The following is a 12,786-nucleotide window of genomic DNA, read 5'->3' as shown; positions in this document are numbered from 1 at the left end:
AATTATATTTTCATTCAGATGCTTAACTAGAAAGGGTTTCCCTAAGAAACTATGGTGTTTCATAGAAACGTCTAAATGATTGCAATATGGCGTTTATGATTTTTGTGTTGATTTCATGTTATGTTTTGTTAATTTCGTTTGATATGAACAATTAATTCAATAAATATTTGAAATAAGAATTTGAGAAAGTTACTTATAAATTAAAAATTTATGTAGGTTAAGCATTATATTTATAGATTTAGAAACGAATGCACTAATTGCTTTGTATACTGAATCTGATTCATAACAAATAGTCGTATTTAAATTAATATTTTACACATGGCTAAACAACAGCTGGCACTTTCGTTATACTCCCAGATGATATTGATAAACAAAGACATTAATAATTTGTACATTGATTTTGACAAATTTAATTAGAAATAATGATGATATTAGTCTTGTCCGTTTTTTTCTGTTGATTACTATCTTATTACTTTTTTTATAATAAGTATTTGAATTGTGACTATTATACAGAGAGTAGGATGAATGGATTTTCTCTCTCTCTCTCTCTCTCTCTCTCTCTCTCTCTCTCTCTCTCTCTCTCTCTCTACTCTCTCTCTTATAAACTTATAAATTGTTAATTTTGTATACGGGGAAATTCAAAAAGACAGAAAAATATGTCCCAAATTATCCACATACTTTTTAATACCTACAATATTAAATTCAGCGACACAAGAGTGACCTGAAAAAATTCTCGTACTCACTCAGGACGACTCTGATTAATATTTCAACATATATATGTCTAATAGCTCATTATTCTTAACTGTATTTTGATTTTATTCTGTCTGGGATTGGATATGATAACAGTCACTTAATTCCATTATTGATTTGAGTAAGAATCCTTATTCAAAAGCCCTGTCCATAAAAATTACTTGTACTTTGGCCTCTGTTACATTTGAGTGACAGACATTACTAATAAGAGGGTTAACTTATTCTAAATTAATAATATTTTGTGTATGTATGTATGTATGTATGTATGTATGTATGTATGCATGTATGTATGTATGTATGTATGTATGAGTGTAACCCACATCTCCCGTACCAAGTTGTTAGAATATAATTATGTTTGAAGATTGTCCACCTGCTTTCTTTACAATCTTGAATAGTGTTATTTGGATACATCGTCAAGTCTATTATAACTTTCTCAACTTTAAAGGAGATATGACATGGAACAAAAGCGCAATGGCAGTCAATGTAGCCCGGTAATAAGGGGAAAATAACCTACTCTCTATATTATTTCGTCTGGTTCCAAGAAAATTGGGATGTTTAGCTCTTCAGATAACTCATGAATGGGCACGGTTAGTTGTTAATTAAAAAAGGAAAACTTATCTTGATTTTAGAATTGTTTTCATAGACAGCACTGAGTAATCCAAATTTCATTACTTTGCCTCATTATTTTTAAATGCTATCTTTGGTCTACGAGTCACTGAGCTTGAATGCTTCATTTTATCACTTTCCTTTTATATTCATTTTCTCCCAAAAGAGTTTGTGTTCTAGATATCCATAATAGTGAAGATTCGTGTATTTCCCAAGAGCTTAGCTGTGCATATTCCAATAGAGTTTTACATTCGTGATGTTTAGTTGTAGATAGTTTGCAGTATGTCAAGTAAATAGCTTATAGCACAGCTATATAAATCTATAATTTGCTGCGATAGATTCAGTAAATGGACATGAACCAGCCTTTTGACAGCCGAATGGATAGCGTCACTGAAAAGTCGTCTTTCCCCAACCATTAGATGGTTCGAATTCCCCTTCAGTGCATGTTATTCCGAGGCTGAGTGAATTTGTATGAAGCATTTTCAGCTTGATGTTTGTGAATATGAAAAAATGTCAGGGCGCATGTGACAAAAAATCCATACGCATGAAGAAATCCGGAGTGAATTTAGCTCTGCTCACTGTGCAGAAATGACCTCACAATTATATTAAGCTTTGCTCACTGTGCAGAAATGGCTTTGGATTATGCAAATTATAGATAAAGTGCTTCTACAAGCATTCAGCAGAGTAATTAGAAGCTTGGCAATTACCGCTTAGATAACCGTGAGAGCTGAACCAGCTAAGGTTCATTAAACCATTTAGGGATCTTTCGCAGTATGATGATCTTGTACTCAAACATCCCAAGGATATTCGCAGCTACATTCATGGATATTGCAAGCCATTGCTAAAGGCACAGTCTGTCTCTCTCTCTCTCTCTCTCTCTCTCTCTCTCTCTCTCTCTCTCTCTCTCTCTCTCTCTCTTCGTAGGTTCTCCAGTAATGGTCTCCTTTGGTACTCTAGGGACGTAAGAAGTCTAATATCCTCAATGTTACATTTCGATTCTTGTATGTCTATTATGCGGAGAATTTTGGAGAGAAATAAAATAATGAAAAATATTCAGATCTGTCAAGGCTGAAAAAGTTTTCCTAAATTAAAAGATTAAAAAGTAGGTGCAGCTACGAGCCGAAGGGATGCTGCAAATACCCTTTAGTAGTGCCTACAGTGGGCCACGTGAGGTACACTGACGGCCCTACCCACCTCTACGGGGAATACAAGATTTAAATCCATTGGTACCATTAAAATTGAAACAATGGGCGTCTGGGAATTAAACCTTTTTGTTAGTGCCATTTCATGTATGTGTTAGTGGAACGTGTTGGAAAGTATTAATATATTATCTGGGAGATACAAAAACAAAGGGTTTTTGAAATGTGCTTTCATGCCGTTAGTACATGAGAACCAAAACATGTTAAATGAATTACTGATGCAGTAATTGCACACTGCAATTATTCTGCTCTTGCACACATAACTGAGCTAAAGAATTTAATCTTCTGCCATTTACACTTTCATGAAAGGCTCCCTCATTTTTTTTTTTTTTTATTTCAAAAAGCTGCTTTCAGATAATGCTCTATTCCATTTCCCTAATTCCCAAGGACTATGTTAAGTCCAGAAACTATTCACATTTATATTTCAAAATGTGCTTCTACGAACCCTGGAAACTGATCATGCATCCTTCATCAGGGGGAGATTTATATATTTAGAAAATCCCCTTAAAATAGAAGTGAGGAGAATGGCAGTAATGGAGAAGAGGTATTTTTGGAGTAAATAATCTCCCAAGCTCTTTGACGAGAGAAACCTTTCAAATAGTTAGGAAGAATCTCTCGTCCACAGTATAGTAAGAGCAGGGATGGAAAATCAGATTCCTTTGGCAATGTATCTGGGATTTAAAAAGAAAGAGATTCTATATTAATTTCATACAAATCAAGAAATTTATGTTTCAGTACCCAGACACTTTTCAGTTTTCCTTTTCAGAGATTTGACAACTCCAGTGTTGAAGATTATGATTTTGTTGCAAGGTTGAGTAAGATTAAAGAGAATAAGAATATTACACGAAAGTGTGTTTTTTCTGGTAATAGTCATGAAATGTTGCAATTCTTAATAGGATTTGAAGATGGCTATTTTTTCTTATCATACTTGTGTAAGGCAATTATTTATAGGCCAGCTTTTAAGTAAAGTGAATATATACAAATTGTTTCAATGGGATTTGTTACTGACAAGTAAGTTAAGCAACCTATATTATTCCTTAGAGAACAGGCTGAAATATATATTCTATTATTGCCATCTACTTCAAGTAACAAACACAAAGCAGCATTGCATTGTGCTGCTCACATAAAACCGCTGTAACATATAAAAATAATAATAAAGAAATAATAATAAAGAATAATAATAATTACCCAAAAGTTTCAGAAGGATTTTCATACAAAATTATTAATAAACGTGGAGCTTTTCTCTATTTTAGATTTATTAGCATCTATTTTGAAAATTTTAGAGGAGCTATATTTAGATTTATTAGCATCTATTTTGAAAATTTTATATATAGATATATATATATATATATATATATATATATATATATATATATATATATATATATATATATATATGTGTGTGTGTGTGTGTGTGTGTGTGTGTGTGTGTATATATATATATATATATATATATATATATATATATATATATATATATATATATATATATATATATATATATATATATATATATATATATATATATATATATATATATATATATATATATATATATATATTCATAATGATAAAGATGATGAGCTCGAATAATGAGAATGTAGCTAAATGTTGAATGATGACGTATCATAATGAAATTTGATGATGATATAATGATAGCCAAAACAACTACGATGAAAGTTGTTGAAAATGAGAAATATAATAGTAAATGATAAAAGCTGGTGACTGGTAATAATGAACAGGTCAAAAAAGATACAAAAATTAATCAAGAGAGTATTTGGACACAAGGAGAATGAAAGCAAACAGTGTTTAAACTTCAAATCCAGTTGTTACTCCCACGACAGAAGTCATACACACAAGAATTACAGTAAAGAACAAGAAAATCCACGAAACGATAAGAATTATTTCCCTCACGTAATCTCCCTCTGCTAAGTCTGTCTGTTAGCAAAAGAGTTAATGAGAAAAGACGCGTTGCATGCAAATGGGCTCGAATGCAAGTGAAGAAGCCCAAGACAAACGAGGCTCCCCAGAAGTATAAATTCGCCCCAAAAGACGACCACCTCCTCCCTTCCTCCCTCCCTCCCTCCCTGTGAAGTTTTCCTTCGCAGGGAGCAGTGCAATGCAATGCATTGCCGTACCCCGACGCTTGCATTCATTGCAGACCGCCTGACGTTCGGGCGATAAACATGCGCTGTCAGTAGGTCGGTCTTTTCTCCGCCAGGCGAAGAATTGAAAATTTTTCCAATATCAATAGTGAGGTCTTGTTGGTTCCCTTAGACTCTATTTGTTTGTTTGGTGTTTTGATTTTCTTTCAGACAGAGTGCTTGTCATTTGGTTTCGTTTGAAGGTTTCGCGTTTAATGATTGGAGGGTTGCCCTAAACTTAAAACTGTCAGGTTATTAAAAGTTATGGGATTTTTCAATATATATAATCAAATAAAAGCAGAATTTCAGTGATATAGAAAAGTTTGCTGTGCTGTAGTTCTTAATAGGATTTTTAAAAATAAATAAATAAATAGCAAAAAAGGTTTTATTTGCGTTCTTACGAAGTTTACTGTGTAATTAAATACACAAAGAAACCAAGCGATACAAGTAAACAAAAGAATGTAACAGGTAAAAAAAATATCTGGCCCTCTTTAAAGAAAACAGTACTATATTCTCTTCTGATCAAGAATAAGTAATGCTTCGAAATAAAATGTCTCTAGGTCTCATTTAATAAACACTTATTTTTGTATCATCTCATAGTGCGTTATTTTGTTTTCTTCAATTATTCATCTATTTTATTTATACTCTTAATTTTTTCTTTTGAATATCGTTTGATGAACACAAATTTTCGTATCCTCTCACGGTTGGTTAATTTATTATATTCAGTTATTTATTTATTTTATTTTTACACAATTTTTATTTTCAGAATCTTGCAATCAGTTTAAATTCTCTTCTTTTTCTCTCTCAGAGACAACAAACATATTATCACAAGTTACGGTGCAGCCTAGATGTTGTTGTCAGCCATAATTAGAGTAGGTGGGATTCTCTTAACGTTATTTGCATAGTGTAGCAGGTGCCGAGTTATATTAAGGGCAACTATAATGGGCGCTACTCTCCGACAGTTTCTTCTTAATTACAGAGCGACTTGAATTGTTCACGTACCTCTAAGGCAGTTCAGCATGTAGACAGATTATACATACATATATATATATATATATATATATATATATATATATATATATATATATATATATATATATATATATATATATATATATATATATATATATATATAATATCATATTCATGAAGCTACAAATGTCGCTTAATATCGAATTCACGCTACCTCGGGATATCTCCATTGGAGAATTGTCGCCGAAGGGGAATTTATATAAGTGATAAATGAATTGGAATCGTCGGGACACGAACCCGGGACACGAAAACCTATTCAGCGACTCCAGTGGATGTTACCCATTGAGCCATCAAGAGAGTGTATAAGTATTTTTGCCGAGATGTTGTATATATGTGTGTGTGTGTGTGTGCATGTATGTATGTATATATACATATGTATATATATGTATGTATATATATATATATATATATATATATATATATATATATATATATATATATATATATATATATATATATATATATATATATATATATATATATATATATATATATATATATATATATGAAAACATTAGGAATAAATGTTATAATTTCGTTTATTCTTTTAGATATCCCGGCAAAGGTAAATGGAAACAGTGCCCACATATTCAGCATGTCATTGCTGACGAAGTCCCTTCGTCAGTCCCACTTTCTATGGAGACAAAGGGCATCGTTGCTTGAGTGATTTTCTGGCCATGTCACCGGAAGTCGTTAAGTTCTGGTAGACTGTTCTTTCACGATTTCGCTCTCATGGGCGTGTCATAGGAAGTGTGAACTTTCCGTTTTTAATACAGGCTAGACATGCAGATCTTGATGTCATTGCGATACGATCTGCTTTGCTGGGAGACTTTGTGTACTGACTGTGAGGTGAGCTGAGATTTTGTTTTTCAAAAACCCGAATGGGTTTTAGTAACTTTGTTTAACGTGTACTGTTACCATGCTTTGAATATCTTTTTCCCAATTTCTTTTTATTTTCCATGTCTCTTTGATTTTTATTCATTTTCCTGAATTTTTATTTTGCTATGTTTAATTGTGTGTACTTTTGGGGTTAGTAACGTAGAAGATATCCCACATTTATTTTTCACCGTGCCTATTTTTAAGAGTTCTGTTTTTTCCTTTGTTTCCTCACGTGTATTGAAATAGAATTCAAATAAATGGAGGGAAATGTGACTTGTCATGACTTTGGTCATTTTTGACTTGTTTTGACTCTTTTGTTGTAGAGATTGTAGAGATTAGATTAGTGGAAGTTGATAGCACTATGTTATATTTTTCTTGGTTATTTTTGGGTTAACAATGCTGGTATGTAGATATTCCCATTTCATTTCTATTTGATTCCAAGCCATTTGCCATGTTAGACTGCTGAATAAATCATCTTTTTGCAGACATATTTTTGCTGTTCTTCCTTGGTTCAGTTAGTGAATTGGATATAGAGTGAGAGAGAAGGGTGGATTGAGAGAGAGAGAGAGAGAGAGAGAGAGGGAGAGAGAGAGGAGCTGAGCTTGAGGGCTGTATGAGAGAGAGAAAATGCACTATAGTCCAGTCAAATTAGGAAAAAAAATAAAAAAATTCATAACAAGCTGAAAATTGGAGAATGTTTTCTACAGACAATTTGAAATAACATATCAAAAGTCCCCATCCGTCCACCCTGAGCTTCGTCCGCCATCTTGGAAAATGGCCAAAATTTCAGTTTTTCGCTATTTCCATGGAAACCATTGATCTTAGGAAAATAACTGCCATATACATTATTGTTCACCATAATATTTTCTACAAAAGATGTTCAATGCATATTTTTGCTATGAATGATAGTTTTAATGATATTCTCGGTTTTGTAACCATATTAAATTGTGTGAGCATGCCCGTGAATTTATTCACTTGCTTTTGATCTGATACTTGGCTTTTTTTTTTTTTTTTGCACTATAGTATTTTCTAAATGGTTATCCTTTTTGTTTGTTTTCATTTCAGAATATACTTTAAAAATGGAAGGAACCACAGGTCAAAGTGAATTATGTGTACTTTGCGAAGAACGCTTAATAGAAAGTGAAAATGTTTGTGTTAAGAAAGGTATGTCGACACTTGTTGAAGCAAGTAAGAAAAGAGGAGATGATAAGTGGCAAAGTGGGTTAATTTATCAACTATTCAAGTACACATAAAATGCAGAAAAGACTATACTACAGAAAAGAGTATAAAAGCAGCTGATAAAAAAGATACAACTGACCAGGAGGAAACAGGGTCACCTATTAAACAGAAAATTAGATCAAAAGAAACTGTGTTTGATTTCAAGAAAAAGTGTATATTTTGTTTTCAAGAGTGCTGTGAAAAAGAGGAAAAGAAAAAACCTCTCCATAGACGGCAAGTAGTTAGTAGAGTAATGACCTTAGACTTTGGAAAAAATGTGCTGGATAAAAATGCATCAATCGTAATGATGACTGGGACAAAAAAGTAAAAGCAATTATAGTTGGTGTTCATTGTTTGGTTGCAGAAGAAGCAAGATACCATAGGTCATGTAGCTCCAAGTTTTTTTCGAAGCAACACTTAAATCCGTCAGGTAAACGTGGACGACCCGATGATGAAGATACAGAAACTGGCTTAGAGAAAGTTTGCTCATATATGGAAGACAGTGATGACTGTCAATTTACTTTGCAGGAATTGTTAGATGTGATGCATCAGAACCAATCTTGCAGGACAAGTGGAAGCTATCTGAAAACCAAATTACAAGAAAAGTATGGAAATGATGTTATCATAACTACCCTCCAAAGAAAGATTCCCATTGTATGTTTCCGCAAATCAGGAGATAAATTGCTATGTAATTCTTGGTATAATGAAAAACTCCATAGTGAGAAAGAAGAGCGAATGAGGATTGTTAGAACTGCAGCAGCTATTATTAAAGAGGACATCAAGTCAAAGGTGTACGACTCCAGCAACTATCCTTCTCCTGAGGGACTCTTTAATAATGTTGAAAACAACATACCTGATTCTCTTCAAGTTTTATTACATGAAATAATTGAAAAAAGGAGGAAAAGGAGATACAGACAACAAACACAGGGTATGCTCTGCTATAGCTCATTCAATCCTACAAGCAGTCCGTCCAAGAACATCTGTCTCTCCGATCCTACTCGGAGTAGCTGTTTACGTACACAGGAAATTTGGATCAAGACTCCTGGTACATATTTTACATAAACTGGGATTCTCTACTGGATATAATGAAGCACAACTCTTTGAAGCATCTTGTATGAAAACTACCCCTCCTAATATTTTGCCTGATAGTTTCATGCAGTTTGTTTTTGATAATGCAGATTTTGATGTGCACACAATAGATGAGTTTCACACATTTCACTGCATGGGAGGCATTGAATGTGTAACACCAGCAGGCTCAACGGTCAGACCTGAAGTAATTGAAAGACTGAAAAAATGCCATCTGCTAGAGAAATTTCTTCGTGTTCATCTATAACAGTGAAACCCTTCACAAGTTATAGTGAAAGTGGACTGAAAAGGATTGAAATTGAGGATCTAAAGAAACTTACATCAAATCCTAGTGAAAAAATTACAACGTCATTTTGTCATTTGCTATGGTTGAGTGGGAAGTGGATGAAATTTAAGATATTCCACACTGGAATGGATTTATGGATGCTATCAATAATAGCGAGGACTTTGATACGACGTCCATTCGCTTTTTGCCTTTCCTTGATTTAAAGGCTACCTCTTCTGATGCAATAAACAGCGTGTTACATTTTGCATCTGATTCATGTAGAAAAGCAGTAAGAGTGTGACATGTGTTACTTTTGACCAGCCACTATATTGGAAGGCAAGAGAGATTATGTCCTCTACTGAAAACAGTTTGAATTTAGGTAATGTTTTCGTGACTAGGTGGTTTTCATCTCTTAATGTCATTTATGGGTTCTATTGGGTACATCATGGCTGGTAGTGGATTAAAAGAAGTGTGGGAGACAGTTTATGCACCTAAATCTACAGACAAAATGATGACAGGACACAGCTTTGCCAGAGCCCTTCGAGCACATCTGTTAACATATGCTGCATTGGGCCAGCTTTTTTAGATGGTGCAACCATTTCTGATGAGGATAAACAAGAGGTTCAGTCCATGCTTCAGCAGTATGATAACAAAACATTGACTGCAACATCAGTAATGGAATCGGCTATCATAAATAGCATTGTAAAGAAATTTAACACTCATGTGCAAGAAGTTGCCTTAAGGGGCAAAACAGCAATGCTTTGGATACAATATTTCCAGATGGTGACTGTGATGCTACACTATATAGAGGCTGAAAGACTAGGAAATTGGGAATTACACCTACTGTGTGTTCAAGAGTTTATACCTTACTTTCATGCAGCTGGTCACTTAGTTTATGCAAAATCGTGCCACCTATACTTGCAAGATATGCATGATTTACACCAGCATATGCCTGATGAAGATTTTGTCAAGTTTACAAAGAAAGGATTTTTTACAATCAGGCGCTCAAACAAGAATTGGGCTGGTCTATGGTCAGATCTTACTGTTGAACAAACGCTAATGAGGGACCATGAAGACCTCAGGAGGGCTGACACATGGGCGAGGATAACCGATAGTGTATTGAGTCGGTGGATTCTTGGCATGCCAGATACATGTGAAATGTGCACCAAAGTTGAGGAGTTTTGTGGATTGAGAAGTTCGTATAGTGAACAGCACATTCAGCTACGACCTTCAGTATCTTGCAAGATACAGAAAAGATTTTGCAGTGGTTTCTGTCTCATCCACCCTTTTCAGACAATAAGGAGATTATGTCACTTGCAACTGGGATAACTGGTGATAATAAAATAAACTGCTACAAAAGCTATGAAACTGATTGAGTCTATGAATGCCATAACTGGACAAGCTTTCGGTGAGGTAAAATTGAAGCGCAAGAACCGTGTGTTACCCTCTGGCAACAATAAACTCAAGTGTCACTATACGAGAAGATATTGTTCCTGTTGATACAACTCTTCTGTTTCAAAGAATAATACATACATTAGACACTAGTACTGCTGATCTGCAAGATTATTTTCAGTACGAGCTTGCCCCAATGCCACCTGCATTATTTACTGAACAGGGCATGAGAAAGACCAACAAAGCTGCAATGTATAGTGTGTTCAATGATAAGAGTACTAGTACATTTCAGTATCTGGATGAAGCAGTTTTCATTGTAGATGGAGGTTTTCTACTTCATCGTGTTGTGTGGCCATCACACATTCAAGGACTCACTTATGATGAGGTCTATGAGGCATACATCCCATACATCAAACAGTATTACCACACAAAAGGCAGTCATTGTGTTTGATGGATACGGTGACTCAAAATCTAGTACAAAGTATGCAGAGAGACAACGCAGATCATGCACATTGCAAACTACTGATACGATTTTTACCCCAACACCAAAGTATGCATTAGTCAAGAAAAATTCTATCAAATGAGCATAACAAATCTCGATTTATCAGCCAGTTGTCCAGAAAACTAGCTGAAAATGGTATCTCAGTGAAACAAGCACCTGATGACGCAGATTTATTAATTATACAGACAGCTATACAAGAGTGTTTGAACTCTGAGAGCACCATCGCTGTTGTTGGAGAAGATGTTGACCTTCTTATACTTCTGACTGCACTGACACCAGAAAGCAGAAATATTACTTTCTTGAAACCTGGTCGTGGAAAAGTGCCTGCCCGACACTACAATTCTTCTGATCTACAAGCTTCACTTGGTTCACTAAAGGATTACATTCTTTTCATTCATGCTGCCAGTGGGTGTGACACAGTTTCATCTCTCTTCGGACAAGGGAAGCTTAAACTATTCAGACTTTTACAGAACAAAGAAAGACTAAGAAAGCATGTAGATGTATTTAATAGCAAGACATCAACACAGAAATCAGTGGCTGATGCAGGAAAGAAGTTACTTATTGCCCTATATGGAGGTCCTGATGAAGAATTTGAGCTAAATTCATTTCGATTGAAGTGCTTTAGGAGAGCAACAGTACGTTGTAAAAGGCAAGTAAAACCTGAAAGACTTCCAACAGCAGAAGCATCAAAACAACATTTTCTTCAAAGTACCATCAGGTTCAACTATGGCAGAGCAATCCACTACCCCCTGAGCAGTGGGGATGGATAAAAGGCACTGATGGCTTGGTTCCTGTCACCACAGAATTACCACCCGCACCTGAGAAGTTGCTACATTTGATATCGTGCACATCTTTGTGCATGTGCATGTGTACGGAACTGCAGCTGTGTAAAAGGGGGTCTAAAATGTTCCATCGTATGTGTATGTTGTCGAGGGGTTTCTTGCTCAAACTCTATAATCCAATCCGAGGAAGAACTAATGGATGAACTGGAGACTCCCTCACGTGATACTGATGAAAGTGACAATGAAGATCATGAAGAATCTGTTGAACCAGAAGAAATTTGTCATGCAAACCAACAGGAAATTAGCTGTGAAGAACCAGTCAATAATTCAGGTACGGCAAAATCAAGTGTTTTACCATCTACTTCTACTTCAGTGGAGCCGCTAGAGCGTCCAAGGAAATCGTTAAGATCACAGATTTAGTGTAAGAAATTGTATATGTGACAAGGAGAGTATCAAGATAGTTATGGATTAGACCTAAAGGGGAAACCACATTAAAAAAACGCGCCCTACGTACTTTACCTCATGGGTGGTGTGAAAAAGTACGAATTTAAAATATTGTGCTCGCAAAAACTTGATATAGCTTGCAAACTATCACTTGTAGAGTACATGTGCATGAAACCTCTTTTGTAGAGAATTTGGTGAGCTTTAATAATGTACTGAATAGTCATTTTCGTCAGACTAACCGTTTTCATGAAAAAAGCAAAAAGGAAATTGGCGGCCATTTTCCAAGATGGCGGACAAAGCTCAAGGTGGATCAATGGGGACTTTTGATATGTTATTTCTAAGTGTCTAAAGTCATGTGCAAAATTTTAGCTTGTTATGATTTTTTCATTTATTTCACTAAAATATGACTAAAATGACTGGACTACTAGCTCAGTGTTCATGCTGGCCAATCGCTACAGTGATTTCTTTCGAGACATAAGTTTAATAC

The sequence above is a fragment of the Macrobrachium rosenbergii genome, chromosome 31 (assembly GCF_040412425.1).
Source record: "Macrobrachium rosenbergii isolate ZJJX-2024 chromosome 31, ASM4041242v1, whole genome shotgun sequence".
Taxonomy (NCBI): Eukaryota; Metazoa; Arthropoda; class Malacostraca; order Decapoda; family Palaemonidae; genus Macrobrachium; species Macrobrachium rosenbergii.
The sequence above is the reverse complement of the archived record's forward strand: the minus strand, read 5'-3'. Positions refer to the sequence as shown.